The 19,028-nt window shown below is 31.9% G+C and overlaps 1 protein-coding gene across 14 annotated transcripts in view; it reads right to left on the bottom strand.

The window, feature by feature from the left end:
- The window catches only part of Pcdh9 (protocadherin 9), an 888,530-nt gene that overhangs the window by 127,638 nt on the left and 741,864 nt on the right, over nucleotides 1–19,028 (bottom strand). The window lies entirely within an intron of this gene.

Below are 19,028 nucleotides of genomic sequence, written 5' to 3'. Positions count from 1 at the left end.
GTGTTAAGGTCTTAAATATTCTTTATTGGTGTATCTACTTAAATGCATTTTATTTTCCATAGTTTTATGTGACCTTTGACCAATGAAAATTTGCTCTTTTTGCTATTATTTCTAAACAGAGGGAAAATGAGAAGATTATGCACATAAGTCCTATTATTCACAGAAAATATGTGGAAACTAATAAACTTATAAAACTGTAACTGGAAATTTATAGTACCAACTTTATAAAATAGAACTCCAACTGACTGAATTCAGATAATCTGAAATTCATTAAAGGCTAAAATAATGCTAAGTAATATTATGTATTTTTCTATCATCTTAGTAAAATGTTACCACATTTAAAGAAATCACATGTATTTTAATATGAATTATCCCTTTAATATTTATTAAAATGTGTATGTATTTTTAATAATACAGGTGGAATTAAACATCAAAAAATTCTGAACATTACCTATAACTGGAGCTTTTACTCATAGCATCTGGTATTAAAAATAACTACTATCTAGTATATGTGATAAATTCTGATCTCATATGTTAAGTTTGAAATCAAGAATATATGTGTTGTCATTTTTATGTTATATTAGCAAGTGGCAAAAACAAAAAGGTAAGAAGATTGTTTACACTTTTAGCATCAGAAAATTTGACACTGTTCCTTTGAAAGACTAATTAAATATTTTCTACATAACTAAAACAACACTGAGAGTGTCTCAGGATACTAAATTTTTAAATTTATAAAAATAAATATGGTCAGAATAATTTAAGCCATGAACTTATGAGGAATAATTATCTAATACAACTGCTAAATATTTCAATGTGATTACCACATTGAATTATTACAATCACAGTTAAATATGATCTATGAGATTTTGGATTACCTACAGTACGTCTTGACTTCATATTCATCGACATAATGAGCAGAAACCTTTTAGTCACTTGTCTTATTGATATTATGCACATAAATATGTATATCCATTTCTTTTCATTCTTTGCATTTATTCTCACATAAATGCATGTCCTCTCAAATCTAGGTTTACTAAGACATGTGTTTTGTATTAGTTCAAGAAATGAAAGCTTCTCTTGTGACAACTGTAAGTTGGAAATCAGAAGCCAAGATTTGAGTAACTGTTCCATTTCGATTTGAATTTCTTCCTTATAGGATGGTCTCCTTTCTTCAACATGGGTTTTCAGGAGAGAAAAATATGTTGTTCAGCTCCTGGTCACCTTTATTTTCTAACATGTCACTCATTAAGGATTAAATAAGGTCTGAAGTACTCTGGTGAAGTATACTCAGAGAATTGCTTCAATAAAATTTTGACTCTTTGCTTCATATCTTATTCACAGTAAATTTTGTCATCACAAAAGGTGGTCAATATTTCATGTCAGTAATGATGAAAGAATATTAACTGAGCTTAATAAAATGCCAATATTTGTAAATGATTTAAGTATAAATTTAACATTGTGTATTTTGACATAATCAAATAGTATTAAGTAAGCTTGCAAACTAAAGCTTTGATATTTTCTTCTGTATTATATTTTTAAAAAACTTTTATTTAAAGAAATGGACTAGCAATTAATGGATGTTGCTACAAATAACATTTTGGGCAGCAATCAATAGTCTTCTTTGTGGCATTCTGGAAAATTCAAAACAAGTTTTGCACACAATCTAATAGAAAAGTGGTTTCTACAAATATCTTTTTCTTTCTTTAAAGTACTTGATTTAGTTCTATACTACACAATGTAAAAAAGGTAGAAAATACATGACATTCAATGGGTATAAAAATGTCAGGAAAATTCTTTCAATTAAATAAAGACTATAATGGATAGGTTACCAAAAGTTAGAGAACTAATATGCTTTTTTGCAAAACCTCTATACAAATGATTGCTAAGACTTGTGCAGTCACCTCAACTTATAGCCCAAAGGACTAGATTAAGGTTCTGGCAAAAGTTTATACACAAAAAATATAATAATAGCATTCTGAACTCCCTCAGGACAGACATTAGAACTGTGCCATCATTTAATAGGTCACCCTTAATCTGCATGTATAGTGACATGCATCTTACCATTTCAAAGAAAGCTACTTATTCTCTGCCTCCTTAGGTATAAAGCAGAAAAAACAATGTAGGGTTTTTTTTCTTTTTTAATAAAGATTGAATGAGTGTGTGTATGTGTGTGTTTGTATCTTTACATGTATACACTCATGTAATGCAACTGAATAAATGGTGAGTGGTTGAGTGTATGGGATTTTTAGGGTTAAGAGTTTAGATCATTCTCAGATATTTTTCTTTACTTTTCTTACATTGGACAATTAAATTTGCTCCTGGTTTATCAATCACTTAAATGAAAGAGAATGGAATATTAGTTCAAACCAAACAGTAAGTGCATATTAAACCTTTTAAAATGATATGCCATGACATAAAAAAAGTTATGTTTGGTAAAACTAATATAACTCTATAAATAACCAAGTGATGGACTATTTAGTGGATTAATGGGCATATTTTCTTGGTGTACAACAGTATCTCAATTTAAAAGCAGGTATTGAAGAGAAGGAAGAGAATTTTTGCTTCATTTTAACAAGTATATTATTCAATTAATTCTAGTACATGCAGTATTACAATAGCAAGCTGATATAAGAAAGAGTACAGACTGTTTCCTATTTGCTTTGTGTCAAAATACACTTGTACAGTAAATTCACTGTGATGCTGACTACTGCAATTTAACAAAATATAAGACTATCTCAGACTGTAGGTAAACAAAGCGCTTAAAGAATAATGCATCTGAGAAAAGCAAGAGAGATTAATAAGAACGAACACAAAAGAATCCAGTGCATAGGAAAAGCAAGCCAATGTCATTTCCTGAAGAACAAGCAATACGAATAGGGAGGGAAAAACTCATGTAAATGATGACTACCTGAACAACAAAAACCTCTGGTGGGAGTTTAGTTTTTTCATTTGTCATTACCTCTTTAAGTATTTATATTTTGCATCTGCAGTGAGTAAGAAGAAAACACAAAGATGTTTCCTAATACAGAACATTTTTGCTAGAATAAATATGTTAGTAAATGAAGTTTGGAAAAAAAGCAAGAAAGAAAAAACTGAGTTTGAAAATTATACACAGAAGAGCTCCTTGAGAGGAATCAGAACCTGGACTATAAATATCTTCAAGGTAACCATGACATTAAGGGAAGGACATCATTCATAATGTCATAAGATAGGACATAGAACAATAGCCTGCAGCTAAAAGAAAAACAAAACAAAACAAAAATCTTTGGTTGGTTATTTTAAAAGTTCTTAAGACTGCAGTCAACTGGTTTGAATCGCTAACAACCAAGGACACAGCAGTGATTACAGTTGACAGTCAAGGACAGTTTCTTCAAGATAGGTGAGAATGGTAACTTAGGGTTTGGGTGATTCTCGGTATTATAGACTCCATTAATGAGAGCATACCTTCATTGAATTGGTCCTTTCACCCACAGAGTAAGTGTATCAGGGGATAAGATCCTAGGAATGCTACCTTACACATACATGGACTCAGAACTGACACCTCAGTCATTTTATATTTTATTTCAGTCAAAATTCATTCTGTTTTAAAAATAGTTTCCCCTCCTCTATTTATAAAAGCAGTACTTGCTTAACAAACATTCATATAAGTAAAGATTTTCCCCTTTATTCAATCACAAAAAGACAGCTACTAGAAACATTCTGGGTTATATTTACCTATATTTTTACTAATGAATGATACACTCATACATTACTCAAAACTGGGATCATGTTTCACATTACATTCAACTTAAGCTATTTCACTTAATATGTTAAGGGTATGTTTCCACATCAATAAAGTAACAAATTTTGTTAGGAATAAGGAGAAACTATGCTAAAAGTAGAGCAAGAATGATCACTCTTAACTCTGCTATTTGCCTCAGAGCTGCAAATATTGGCTCTGGGTACTGTGTGATGAAGAGTAGAGAATGCATTTTTAAAATGTTGCTTAAAACTTCCAGTGAAGCCATAACAGAGCATTTTCAAATTTTTCCCCATTCAGCAAGCACATATTGAGTGTGTTGGCCTTGTGTCAGTAGATGAAGAATACCAATACAGTGGCAGGGTCCTGCCATCAAGGCTTTGTCCCTGCCTCCTCACCTTCCTCTTGACTCTGGTATAGCAGCAAACATGTTTTATTCTTCTTTATCACTGGCATATAGCAGAGTTTTGGCATGTTGCTGAGTAAACTGAATTAAAGGAGACAACCACATAAGCAATTGTTTGAAATGTGGTTTTGTGATGAGTACTACAAGGGGGACTGACTCAAACTGCAGCAGAGACTGTAGTGTAGGTATAAAAGAGCCTGGTCTACCAAACTTGGAGAAATATTTGAATTGTTAATTCCTGAGTCAAAAGGAGATTGCATGCAGCAACTTGTATATTCACAAATTAATGTGAGTCAACTCCCTGTATAGTTATTCTTATCTCAACCAGCAAAAGCCCTTGTTCCTTCCTATTATTGCTTAAACTCTCTCTACAACAAAATTAGAAATAAGGTCAAAATAGTTTCTGCTGGGTATTGAGGGGGTTGGGGGGAGAGGGAGGGGTCAGCGTGGGTGGTAAGGGAGGGAGTGGGGGCAGGGGGAAGAAATGACCCAAGCCTTGTATGCACATATGAATAATAAAATAATTAAAAAAAAAAATCTGCAGTTTAGCTATGAGGCTTATCGAGGATATCCATCCATTTGCTAACAATCTTTGAACACTCTTTTTCAATAAAATTGAGTTCCCATGCATCTTGAAAATGCTCCCTTTTCAAGCAATGTTATGATAGGTCTTAGGGAATAGGCAGTGATTTTCAGGGTAGGTCTGTGTCTATAATATTTCAAAATATCTATTACTATATACTTTATTCAAAGATGTAAAAGTTGAATTTTTATTCATTATTGAGATATTAAAATATATTTAACACTTCATACGTGTGAGGAAAAATATAGCTATTTCCTGTATATAAGCTTAACCAATTAGAATATTCGATTCTATGAGTTAACTATTAATATCTCAGTTTTACAAGGTAAGAAATTGGCATACAAAAACATCAAATAAATTAAATAAGTCAGAAAAGCCAGTAAATGGCAAAGTTGACAGTGAAACTCTTATTCCCCACTGTTCCCTGATCTTATTTAAAGTGTCACTGTTTATGTTGGCTTAACAACAATATAGTCAATGAGAGGATATGAATCAACTCTTACATTAATGTACTTTAAGGCTCTTGCTACATTTCTACCCACGTGCCAGTTTTCTCCTACATACTGCATACCAGAAACATAAAAGTTTAACAATATGTGTTGACATAATCTTTATTGGAATCAAAGTATACCTAAAAGGTATTCATTCAAGTGTCTTATATTTCAAAATCAAGACACCAACAGATATATTTAGTGATTATTTTAAAAGCACTGACACTATGGGAAAAGGCTCTAAAAGCAAAGCTTTGTAAGACCATGATGATTATATTTTGATGACTTCTAAGACTCATAAAGGTTTGTGTTTTGTCATAGATCTCTGGCAAAAGACAAGTGGAATGACTAGACCATATATATAGTCAGTGAGCAGACTTCTAACTTGTTGGTTTTGTTTATTAACAACACTGTTGATTGTATTCAATTTGGTACTTTAAAGCAGATTCTTGGAAGATGCTTAAAATGGAAGTATTATTTTATTGGCTGTGTTTTCAATGACTTGGTGCTATCAATTCTTCTTGTGTGCAAAGTTCTCTTTCCATCTAACCAAAAGTAGGTTTATGTAAGCATGTAATTGCCGGTTATTTTAAATAAGAATATGTTATAAAATACAGTAAAGCACATTTATTATCCAAATTTTGTATTTAGATAAACTTTAGCTACAAAAACCCCCTCTAATTAAGTGGAATATATAATTATGGTGGGCCGAAAATACACAATTAATAAAACAATCTAACAGGTTCAGTAAAAGAATATGAGAGACCAAGGTTGTCTAAAGCCACCTTGGGAAATTTGTAGCAATACTATGTATGAGTCTTGAGAGAATTTCCCTGAGGCAAATACAGTATGGAACCTTCAAAGTAATAATTACTTATCCACATATTTCTTACCATAAATATGATAGTGTGCTATCTTAAATAAAATTCATTTTATTTTTCAATATAGAATATTTTAAAAGATTTAAAAAATTAGCATTTCATCATGAAAAGTTAGTGAAAAGAGATCTGTTTATGTATCAGGGTGTAGCAGGAAGAAACAATGCACCTTATTGAAGACATGACTAGTGAGTGATTGTGGTAGGAAACCTATGATTTTTCATCAGACCTTACAGAAAATCAGGAAAGAGGGAAAAAAGAACATTCTGGGTAAAGGAAATAAAGTGAGAAGAGAAGAAATCATAAAGAAGAAATTTCTAGACAGGCTCTGAGAACAAGAAATGATCAATACCAGTTAGTCTAAGTAGTTATTTACTAAATAGCATCCCACTGGTCTTTAGGAGCTCAAGTGGGTCCCAATGTGCTTCAGTTGCTCCCAAGGCATAGGTTGTGCACACACTAGGAAAACGTGTCTCAAAGTCCTCAGGGAATGATCAACTTACTACAAGAAAGTAAGTTCTGAACTGCAAAATCTTATGTAGTGTAAATTATATAAATGAAAGTCTCAGGTCTAGAGGAATATTAAAACACTGTTGTTCTTATTAATCTGTGAAATGAAAGGGATGTTTAAGCAGGTAACTGTCATTTGAAATGGAAGAGAAAACAACATATATTTTGATCAACATACTTATTAAATGTCAATTAGAAGTTACGTCAACAACATTATATCAGGCTAACTTGCAAAATCACACTTGCCAAATTTTAATTAAAAGAATAAATATTAATTAGTGATTTACTTTTGGTGCCTTTGGAGTTTTCAAAATTTTATACTTATGATTACTAACCAATTAATCTTCTCTTACAATTTCATTTGTTTTATTTTAATCTAGGTAACTTTAATATATAAAAAAACCTTCACAAAAATTATCTTAATTAAATTGTAATTGACAAGTAATGAAAAATCTTCCTCATTTTTCAAGCTATTTATCTTGAAACCATAGAATAATATCTTCATGCTAATATGAGGATTTTATGTGCTACAGAAATAGATTTGTTCTAACATCCATTTAGACACATGAAAAATTTGATAACTTGTATCATTTAGGTTTAAAGTAGCTAATAAACTAAGCTACAACCTATTACAATTTTTAAATTTTTACTATCTGATATACATTATTATGCCAGGTATTGAATACATAGCTTAAACATTGGTTCCATTCAAGTTTCATTCATTTATTTTACATAAAAGATATTATATTGTTTGTAAGTACTCTCAAATTAGAAGCCTCCCATTGGAAATATAGCATTAAACTCAATGCTGTGCTAATCAAATATGCATTTTTTCTCTTATAAAATTTGAATAAAGAGTGCTAATTAGACTTTCACAAGTGGGTTTTTATTTCAAAGATGTTAAATGACCTTTTATTTAGATCATTTTGCTCAAAACCAATAGTGCAAACAGATATTACTCATGGTCAAGATGCAATAATTAATTTTCTTGACCTAAAAATTAAATACAGTAAGACTGTTAGAGTCTTACTTATTGTATCCACAATGCTCCTTTACAGTGGATATGAAATTTATATTATATATTAAAATACACAGATCGAAAATATCAAATTATCAAGAGTTCTGTAAGTGATGGTTGAAAATTTAAGAATTCTGTCAAAATCTATAAGGAAGTCATCTTGATCAGAGGTGATGCCAGTTCATGTTTTTTGGTTTTTTTTCATGATCTTCACTTGAATCACTCCAATTCTCTTAAGAAATATCTAGGACATGTGAGCATCCATAATCACAAGGATTTTAGTCAGAAAATTCAGGATTCAGGTAATTTTTGTCCTCACCTTCAGCAAAATCTCAGCCATTGGAAGGCAAATTCAAATGAAGTGCCAATTAAGCTTAATCAAAGAGGATATGAATTTCTTGGGTTGAAATTATGAAATTGCATATTCATTTGTTTATGTTCTGGCCTTAAAATAAAGCACGTTAAAGTAAAGCATTCCCTAGCTTTTCAGGGCTGTGGAATGCAGTATTTGGCATGTAATAGGTGACCAATAATTGTCGAGCACATAAGAGTATAACTAAGTCCACGAAACTGGAATTGCAATAATAGAAATTGTCATTAAATATTTTAAAACCATGAACCTAGAATATATGAAGATTTTAAAATAGCACACACATATACTGAAAATAATTTTTAAACACTTTTAAATAACTATGTGTAAGGTATTTTCTAAAAATTAACTATAGTAAATGTGCTCATTCACTCATAGAAAACATTTGTGGAAATTTCTATGGCATCCAAGCCATAATGCTAGAAGTGTGTGAGTCACTCTCGGTGACTTTGAAATGAGAATGATATTATTTGATAATGTTGTAAAAGTGTTATGTTCCAATGGAGCATGAAAATATATTCTGGGAAGATCCAAAGAAAGAAAAGCCTGACTGTCTAGCAATCAGTAGAAGCTGCAGTGGAAATATGGTTTAACGTAATGATGAAAGGATAAATCAGAGAAATCACAAGTCAGGAAAAGTCCTTCCAAGGAGACCAAATTAGTTCAAAGAAATTCATTGTATGACTTGGGAAAATACTAATGTTTCAATACATTGTGATGCAATGTATAGTGGAGGGAATGAAAGAAACCATGCCTGGAAGTGTGGATGGTAAACTAATTCAGTATTTGAAATTGAAGAATTAAATGAGACTATGAGTTCTTGTGTTTTTGGCAAGCACCTATGTCTATATCTAGTTCCTTTTAAGTAGAAAGTTATTTTGAAAAAAGTAAAATACGATCTATGACTCCTTAATATCATGTCAATTGTGACTATTCATGCTTTTTCTAGAGCATATAAATCAGTTATTAAACGGAAACCACTAGGGTTTATCAAAGCTGGTAATTCATATAAAAGTCTTATCATAATATGTGCATTGGTATCATACTAATTGCTTTCTTATCACATGAACCAATTTGTTATAAGAAAGACACCAATATGCTAAAGCAATGATAATATTTTAAGATGTATTAATAACTCATGTAAGATGAACTAATCTCATATTCGCTCACATGCTAAATCTTTAATATATATAGCAAAGCAACTTTCATAATCACATTCATTAACATTCAATTCATTAAGAGAAGGAAGGACTAGAGATATTACATATTTTCTGAGACTAATAAAATGTGAGCTTTAATGGTGAGCTACAAAAGTTTTCTGTGTTAATTACTGACAGATATTCATAAACAACTAAACTGCTAAGACAGGAAATCTATTAGGATCCCAGCGTTGCAGACACATCCATGCTTGAAGATTTTAATGGGACACAGGTTCTTGTAAGAGGAAATGGTTTTCTCTAGTCCTTCATATCTTTAGTTCCATAGTGGAGCTCTGAGTGCCAGGATCCTCCCTTACTGTTCATTACCTTGACTCATGGATTTTGCAAGGTTACAATGTTATAAAAGTAAAGAAATCATTTAAAAACTATTTTGATATAAAAATCATTATCTAGTAATCATGCAACATAATTTACTGTATTTTCTTACATTTGTCTTATGATTTAATAGTGTTTTTTAATGTAAATTATATAGGTAGAGTCACTTATATGGTCTGAATATTTGTCCCCTGCAAAACTCATGTTGAAATTTGATTACTCTTTGGTGTTGTAAGGAGGTGGCACCTGTGGATAGTTATTGGACCATAAGGGCTCCATCTTCATGTTTGGTATTTATGCCAACAGAAAGGATGAATTTAGCCCCCTTTCACCTCTTTCCATTCCACCTTCAGTCATTTGACAACACAAAAGAAGGTCCTTGCCAGATGTTTGCACATTGATCTTGAACATCACTGTCTCCAGAACTGGGAGATATACTATAAATTACAAGTATTTATTAATAGCAGCATGAACTGGACTGAGAGTGTCATCATAATTTTGTAGGGTTGGAGATTCCTAAGGATTTCAGCCTGTGTTTAATTCCAAAAAAGCAATTCTTGTTTCCCCAACTTTGTTTTTTGATTGTTCAATTCTACTTCCTATGTCACTTTTTCTGAATACAGTGAAGCATACCAACTTTATCAACTTTATTTCTGTAGCAGTCTTTATATATTGAATTAACATTGGAAAACTAGAGTATGTCTTAATATGAAGCAAATTGTCACAGTTAGAATAAAGATAATACAGGCCTAAACTCTATCCCTTTAATTTGCCTAAAGTTATACATAACAGAATTCCAATCTCTTTTGAAGTCAAAGAAAAAGTTTTAGAGAGGCATCTTAGAAAGTTTCACTTAATTGTGATAGGACTTTATGTTTCCTTCAGAATCAATATGAACTCAGAAACTACAAACTTTGTGACTTGCAAAAAAAATCATAATTTTTTAAAACCAAGTTCAGCTGAAAGCAGAACTAAGAAATTCTGTTTAGTGTATGGTAAAGGATCAGGGTCCCTTTACATTTGTCTTCTGTCATCCAGGAGAATTGGTTTCGGGCTTCACATGTATACAAAAATCCACAAATGCACAAGTCTCTTATATAAAGTAGTATAGTATTTGCATGTAACCTATGCACATCTTCCAATATACTTTAGATTACTTGTAAAATCTAGTACAAGGTAAGTGCTATGTAAATAGTTGTTATGCTGTATTATTTAGAGAATATTACCATGAAAAACAGTTTTTATATGTTCAGTGCAGAGACACTTATTTTTCAAATATTTTTTATGTGCAGTTGTCTGAAAGTATAGATGTTAAACCTGCTGCTACAGAGGGAGACTTACTCACTTTACCCCTTGATGAGAAAAGATGGAATCTAAGATGCAGGTCTAAGCTTTGTGGATAATTCTTGTGGTTTCAAATTGTTGAAAACAAGGAGAGAAAACGAAGGTAGCTTTTGAAATGTCAAGAAACATTTTGAAGCTGGGTATGATACTGCATGCCTATAATCCCAAATCTGGGACAGCTGAAAGAGGAGGATTGTGAGTTCAAGGCCAGCATGGCTATATAGGAAGACCTTGCCTGTCTCAAAAATAAATGAATAAATAACATTTGAAAATTTGGGATTTTATTACATAAATAAAAACTTCGGTGGTTAAAATGATGTTCAGCAATATTAGCCATTCAGGAAATAATAATAAAATCATGATGAAATGGTTTGAATGCTAAGAGAAATAGCTAAAATGTAGTGGAAAGCAAATAGTGATTATTGGTGAGGATGTGACACACCCAGAATCCCTTATACTGTGTATGGAAGCAAAAACTGGCATAACATCTTTGGAGTGGTGCCTGGCTAAGAAGTATCTGCTAAAATTGCAAAAAAAGGAAAAACATGTCATATGCACCACAATCCCACTTCTATGTATATACCTAAAATAATTCCATACATATGTTCACTAAAATACCTATCCAAAAGGGAACAGGGAGGGAGACCTTGGGGATTTCTGGAGACTCTGGATGTTCCTTTCTTAATCTGAATGCAGTTAGTATGATTGCTTTCACTTTGTGAATGCTCACTTGGTATGAATACTTTAAAAAAAAAACTATATTATAATTACCAAAAAGTTTGCTTTTACTTTAAAGTGTTCTGGAAGTTTGATGACATTGCCGGCAAAATATTTTATCTGGACAAATTGGGAATTCCCACAATGCTTCACACATATTAAGGTACTTGCAAAGGAAGGAATACTAATTGACAAGCAATTGCTGGTTCTTATTTAATAGTAAATAATTTGAGGGAAAACTAGCAGTAACTGGTTATTCACAGAACAACTTCTCTCTTTCTTCTGTGCATTCAAGAAGAGAATATTTCTCCTTCCTTGGAGGATATCCAGTATGTGATTATTGGCCACATAATTGTGTGTGGCCAGAGATTGCATGAATGAGTGTTATGTGTTACCTGTAAGCCCAAGTCATAAAGGCCCACACTGAACTTTTTTACTTCTCTTCCCTTGCCTGACAAATTCAAAGGCTCAGGGGTAGAACCTTAAACATCAAATATGTAGCAGCTGAAAATCTCAAATCTGATTCAAGATGGACAATAGTAGATAAAAAAATTAATTGGATTATATTCAGCAATGACAGTTTGAGTTGTAACAGTAACAAACTGATCCAATACTAGCACTGAAGCCAATTCAGTAATGTTGAAATACTTCACCCCAAATATCAACATGATTTCAATATAGACAATCTCACAAAACCTAAATGGATCTTATGGATATCCAAGATCATGAAGAAACATTTATGCAGATAAATTTGTACAAAGATTGTGATTCAGAATAGGATGAAAAAATCATTCCCTCCTGGATTTTAAGTATGTAATTGTCCTTCATCTTTGGTAATATCCCTGTTTTTGATTCTTGGTCAAATCTTATACCTTCAAATCAGGGATCACCTTAATTGTTTTCCCTTAAATCAGCTGAGTTTTTATCTGAAATAGCATGAGGACATCAATGGTTAATAGCATTGTGGTGTACATCTCTAAGACTAGATTTTAGGTTCTCTTGCAACATTAAACAAAAACAAAAACTAGCAAGATAACTGACATGTTAATTGGGTTAACTGTGATAATCATTTCACCATATGTATGTATACAAATGCATTACATGCATTAACTATGAACCAGTGAAGACACAAGCATGCTAGTGCTTGCCATGCAGTAGAACACTTAATAAATGATGGCTGTCACCGTTCTTATTATTGGTAATTTTATTGTTATTGACAGATCCTAGGTAGGTCTTTCCTTTAAAACAAAAGCTTGTTGTTCATGTTATTGTTTTATGTAATTTATTTACAGCTTTAAGCCACAAGGCATTTTATAAATTATAAAAATGTTTGTACCCACATTCCTTCTCATTTCTCGCTATACACCCCAATGTGGTCAACTGCTTTCATGAGGATCAAATTGGTTTTGTTTTCCTAAAATAGTGGACACAACTCTTGTGTAAGATAAGTTAGTCAAGGATTAGAAGAAACAATTTTTAACATTTAGTTCCTCAATTAATTTCAGTTTATGTTAATGGGAATCCATACCTTAGCCTTAATTTCTCAAATACACAGCTTAAAGTTTACCTTAAACTAACATGCATCACTAAATGGGTAAATTGCCTAGTCATATTGAGAAAAAATAATGTGTCCTTTAACCTATGATACAATTGATAAAGATATCTGTACAGTGAACAAATGATAGGAAGATTTCTCTCCTCAGGAGGAGAGTTCTGTTGGTATACAAACTGAAAGTATGCACTTTCATGTGCCAATCCAGCCACAACTGAATGGGGACATTTTGCAAGTGACTCTCAAAAGAATGTCTCAGTCATTCCTTCACGTTTTTTTTTTCTAACCAGGAGGTATGTAGATTGACACTGAAGTCATTGCCACCATTATTTATAGGAGAAAATGTGTAGCTATTGCCAAAAGAAATTAGGCCATTGCTTAATTTGTTATTAATTTCCCATGCTTGATGTCTGAAAGTGCCTTTTCAATTTTTGGGTGGAATTAAATACAGTGCTATAACAAATATTAAAAATAGTACATCTACTGATAATGATTTTTATAAGTGTTTTGATTTTATCATGCATATGATTCTGTAATTTCTTCAATCCGATTTATCTAAAAGAGATATCATTAGCTAAATTTATACATGATAAAATAAGTTCAGAAAGGTATGAAGTCAAGTCTAAAGGCACATGGCTACTGAATGCAAAGAGCTGGAACTCAGATACACAGAGCTTTCTTTAAGCTTGGTAATCAACTCTGCTGCATTTCATCTTCCTTTTGTGAGACTCACAGATATTTCTAACAATAGTATTTTCTTTTTTTCTGCAAGAAAACTCATACATATTTATTCTTATTTTCAATGCCTCCTTTCTTCTGTTTTTCTTATTTGTCCACATCCTGCTCTACAGAGTCGTTTATAGAAACTTTGTTTCTCTTGTTTTCATAATATGGTTTCATGGAAACATACATACTCTGCATTACATATATCAGCCACACAGCCACGAGATCAACCACAAGCATAATTAACTTTAAAATGACTCAACTTCCTTCAACAATGATCATTCTGTCTTTATTGAGTTTTAATGTCTTTTATTTTAATCAAACAATATCCCTTCACAGGATATACACCAAGAAATGAGTTTTCCTAAATGAAATTGCTTTTTTATTGCCATTCTACCATACACTCCATTTACATCTCTAGAACATTAAAACTACTTGTTGGATGTTCACCAGCAAGTAAAGTGTATTATCTGGAAACGGGCATGGGCAGACAAGTTGCATTAACAAGTCTGAATACCGCCAGTGTTTTCAAAAGTTATTCACTGAAACTGTAGATAAATTTTGTATTCTCAAAGCAAGAGAAAATGATGAGACCAGTACTGGGATTTTGCTTGTAAGTTTTCTATGTGTTAAAGAAAGGGAGGAAAATTATTAGGAAAACCACTTGAACATATATTGAAATGGAAAATTATGTTGTGTTCTTAGGGAACAAGCTTGCAAAACAAGATACATACTAAATGAAGTAGTCTATTGATTCATCTTAAATAATTTTTTAAAGATATTTCAAAAACGTGCATAAAAAGTTTTAATGTCAGTGATAGATTTTGAAATTCTTAAATGTGAAGAGAAAGCAACTAAATTATCTTACCATAATAACTTTAGGAAAAAAAGACTCATTAAGCTGATACTTTTATATTTATGTTTCATTATTCTATATTTTTATTCAATTTACTCTGACTCTTATTTTTATAAATTGAGAAAGGAAAAGAATAATAATTGATGAATAATGAGAAATATTTAAGATATCTGTAAAACAGAGTAAAAACAGTACATGTTTTATGACTTCTCAGTACTACATTTCTTCTCTACTGTATAGTTTCCGGGTTTCTCTGTTATAAATCTTAAAACCATTTCTTTATACACTCTGAGATTACATCTCACTGCCAGGTTATGTATGCAAATAGCAAATTGGAAACCCATTATTCCAGAAGAATAAGCTCTTTGAGTTCTTAATCTAACCTGAATGACTTTTTGATAAATTTACCTGGTTGTATAGACATCATAACTTTATATATAATGTTTGGAACCACATAAAGGGATGGGGGAAGATCTACTTTTGTTAATAAAAGCATTCTTGGGCAATGCACAAATCATGACTATCAAAAACTGGCTGCTGCATAAGTCAATTGACTTTGAATCTATCATGAGTACTTTGAAGAGTGCATTATTTACACATCATAATATTATTTCTTTTTCAATTTTGATATTAAATTCTGATCCCCCCACACACCCCCAAAAAAACAGAAAAGGAAAGAAAAACACATATTAAAGGCATAATTTACCTTCCCAACTAACTTTATGAAGTTAACAGAAAGTGGAAATGGTAGCTCTTAATTCCAGGCATAGCTACAGGATATTTCCTTTTTCAGTTTACACAGCTGCAAAAACCAACACATTTCATCAGGACCAGCCAAAAATCATGGCACATATGCCAACTAAAGCCTTGACTCTTTATGAATGCCAAGACAAGAAAAAAACAAGGGGCTCACTACACATTGGAAAACTAAAACAGATAGAAAATATATTAAGTAACATATAAAGTAAGGGTGTCCATGAAATAATTCAGAAAATATTGGCTTGTTTTTATCTTATCATCCTTAAATAAATAGGTTTTTTTTAATAAATAGGTTAACACAAAGACATATACTTCATGAATACTTTAAAACAAATTTTCATTTATTCGTAGGCCAAGAAGCTGCAAAAAGAATTTAGTTGGCATTGACAGTATGCTTTAACAGTTAACAAGGGTCCAGTTTTTTAAATTCTGAAATAATCTTTAGTGCAAAGTGACATTGTTCAAGATTTTAAATTAACATTGCTCTGAATAGATTAGTCCCTATGTTGCTGTTTATCTTGTTTGATTTTCTGAATTCTCAATATAATATCAAAAACTAGTCTATTGAAAAGGAATTTTTAAAATATTTGTGATTAATAAGCACAAAATTCTAACACGACTAATACTGATGATTTTCATGTATTTCTTAATTCCTGAAACTTTAACTGGAAGTTTGAAAAACAACTCTACAAGGATTGTCATTCTATGATGATTGTTCTAGTTAAAGATTTGATTTCAGTGGCTGGCATGTCGCCCTGCTTAGCACGTACAAAGTACTGGCCTCCTTCTCTAATGTGCATGTATACGGACACAGGCACACACACACACAGACACACAGACACACACACACACACACACACACACACACACACAGTTTGTCTTCAGTCCTTAGTTTTAAGCAATAGCTTTAATAAATACAGAAATAAGAAGGAAAGACCTTTGAACCACAGTATCTTTTCCATCACAAATAGTTGGCTACCACCTCCCACATCTCACAGTAATACATATGCAAAGGCAAAAAATAAGCGTTCAATGTGACCATCTGATTTCTTGGAACTTACTACAGATGTTGTTCAACAAATTTCAAGTTCCTTGCATATTCTTTTTTTCTTATTTAAAGTTCAATTTGACCAGGCAATGACTTGGTTAAGTCAGCTTTAGGAATTATTTTCCTCTTCTACAAATTCACCTGTTTATCTCTAATCCCTGGGTAGTGCAAGGCTGATCCTATAATCTGTTAATATCTGATTTGCTGAGAGCAAGTTGTGCCCCACAGAGACTAAGCCATTCTTGCTCTCCAGCACATTAAGAATTAATATTTACCCTTACTGGACCTTTCAGCTTCCACAAGAAACTTTAACAAAAGCTGTGCAAATCCCTACCCAACATATACTAGGAGGATTAATTATAATTCCTTTTGATCAGAATTACTTGGTTGGCCAGCAATGGTTTCCATGGTAATCAGGTGGTAGACAAGACTGAGACTGATTTCATCAGTTGTAAGACATCATTAGAATTATCCTACATGTCTAATTATAACTTACCAAGACTGACTTCTACGTACTGTGGCTCAGAGGCGCAGGAAATGAAGTTATGAGTTTAAACTGCTAGCAAGCTTTCACAAGGAAATTATTTTGCTTTCTCCTAATAAGACTTTTTTTCCTGCCACAAATGTCACAGTTTAGAGAGAAGATGTTTTGAAATGATTTTGTGAGAACTGTAGTCAAGTGTGGTATATCTATAATGAGAATTTCACTGAAAACTTATTGTACAAACAGATGAAACAAAAAAATCTTAATAGTGGAGATCTTAAACTTCAGAAAATATCAGCATATTAGAAAAAATTATATTACTCAACAATTGGCATAATCATTTCACAATGTATATGTATAACAAAATAGTATCTTCTGCAACTTTAAATACATTCAATTTCCATTTGCCAATTGTATGTCAATTGAGTGGAGAGAAGATTGTTTCACTTACAAAGAAAAGACTATGAGTGTCTTCTTTATCCTCTTAAGATTCTTAACCTGGTTTTTAAATAGGATGGTTTACTTTATTGCAGAAATTTACTTGAAAACTGATATTAGACCATGTTTGTGTATATATTTATACATATGGCTTTAATAGCTGTCTATATAAGTAGATATAAATGTATGTGCATGTGTACATATAAATGTTCATATACGAAGGAAAACATGTATGTATGTTTTTCTTTCTATTTCGTGTTTATTGCAAAGATTTGGTAAGTTCTCTAATGCCAAATTCTAAGCATGGCTGCCCACAAAAAGTAATAACGTAATAAATCAGATAATAAACACTCTTGAGATTTTATATTGCTTTGTTCTTCTGAACAATTATAGAAAAAACATTTATCCAATAGTGAAAAACTGAATTATGCCACAAAAAAACGAATATCTATTAAGAGATAAACTCTCAGAGTGCATATGTGGTGTGTATATATGTGTCTGGGTGTTGGACTTGCGTGCATGTGTTGCAGATGATTCATCTTAATCTAACTAAATATTGAAATAGGAAGCCTATTAGTAGAGTTTTATTCCATTGTCTAGCTTATATCTTTCAAAACAAAGGTAATGAACATTGATAAATTTGTCTGTTCAGCACATAATCTTTATATTAAAGGCAAAACTCATACTTGGAAATCAAAGTAAGGAGTGGAAGACATCTAGAAATTATGTTGTAAAATAAGTACTATCGATTTGCCAGTTTATTCCAATATATAGGTCTTTAATTAAAAATAAGAATTATAGAAATTTCTGAAAAATATGTATAATAACAAGGACCATAAATGAAGTACAGCTAGAAGAAGTTAGAATTAACAAAAGATTGGAAGCCAAATTTTATAAGACACATTAAAACATCCATGTAACATTCAACTTCTGACACAGTCCTTGGCTAGTAATGGTGGCAGATACCTATAATCCTAAGTACTTGAGAGATAGATTGTGAGGATTGTGGTTTGAGGCCAGCCTGGGCAAGAAAGTTACTGAGATCCCCCTTCTCCACTAATAAGCTGGGAATGATGGCATGTACCTGTAATTCCAGCTACAACGGAGGTGTGGATAGGAGGATCACGGTCCCAGGCTGGATCAGGCAAAGAATGCAAGACTCTATCAGAAACTAAAGGAAAAAGGGCAGAGAGCCTGGCTCAAATAATAATGCGCCTGCCTAACAAGCGCCAAGTCCTCAGTTCAAATCCAAAAAAAAAAAAAGAAAAGGAAAGAATGATGCATGCTATGTATGACAAGAATGTTACCAGCTCTGTGTGTTAGAAGCTGAGGCAGAAAAATAAATTTCATTGTGATCTTGGCCAATATATGATTTCTTCATTGAAGATCAAGAAATCATATGTTCTTACTTATGATAAGCTATTTCTGTTGTCTCTCCTAGTCAGAAATCTTCAAATTGTCAATCAGCTAATTGTTAGAACATTTTTATCTAATAAAGCCATAGACTATAGGAAATAAAATTATTTAATTTTTATTCTAACATTCTGACAAAATAATTTTTAAATACACGTAATGAC

Source organism: Castor canadensis, chromosome 10 (assembly GCF_047511655.1).
Source record: "Castor canadensis chromosome 10, mCasCan1.hap1v2, whole genome shotgun sequence".
Classification (NCBI taxonomy): Eukaryota; Metazoa; Chordata; class Mammalia; order Rodentia; family Castoridae; genus Castor; species Castor canadensis.
This window is presented reverse-complemented; position numbering and strand designations above follow the sequence as displayed.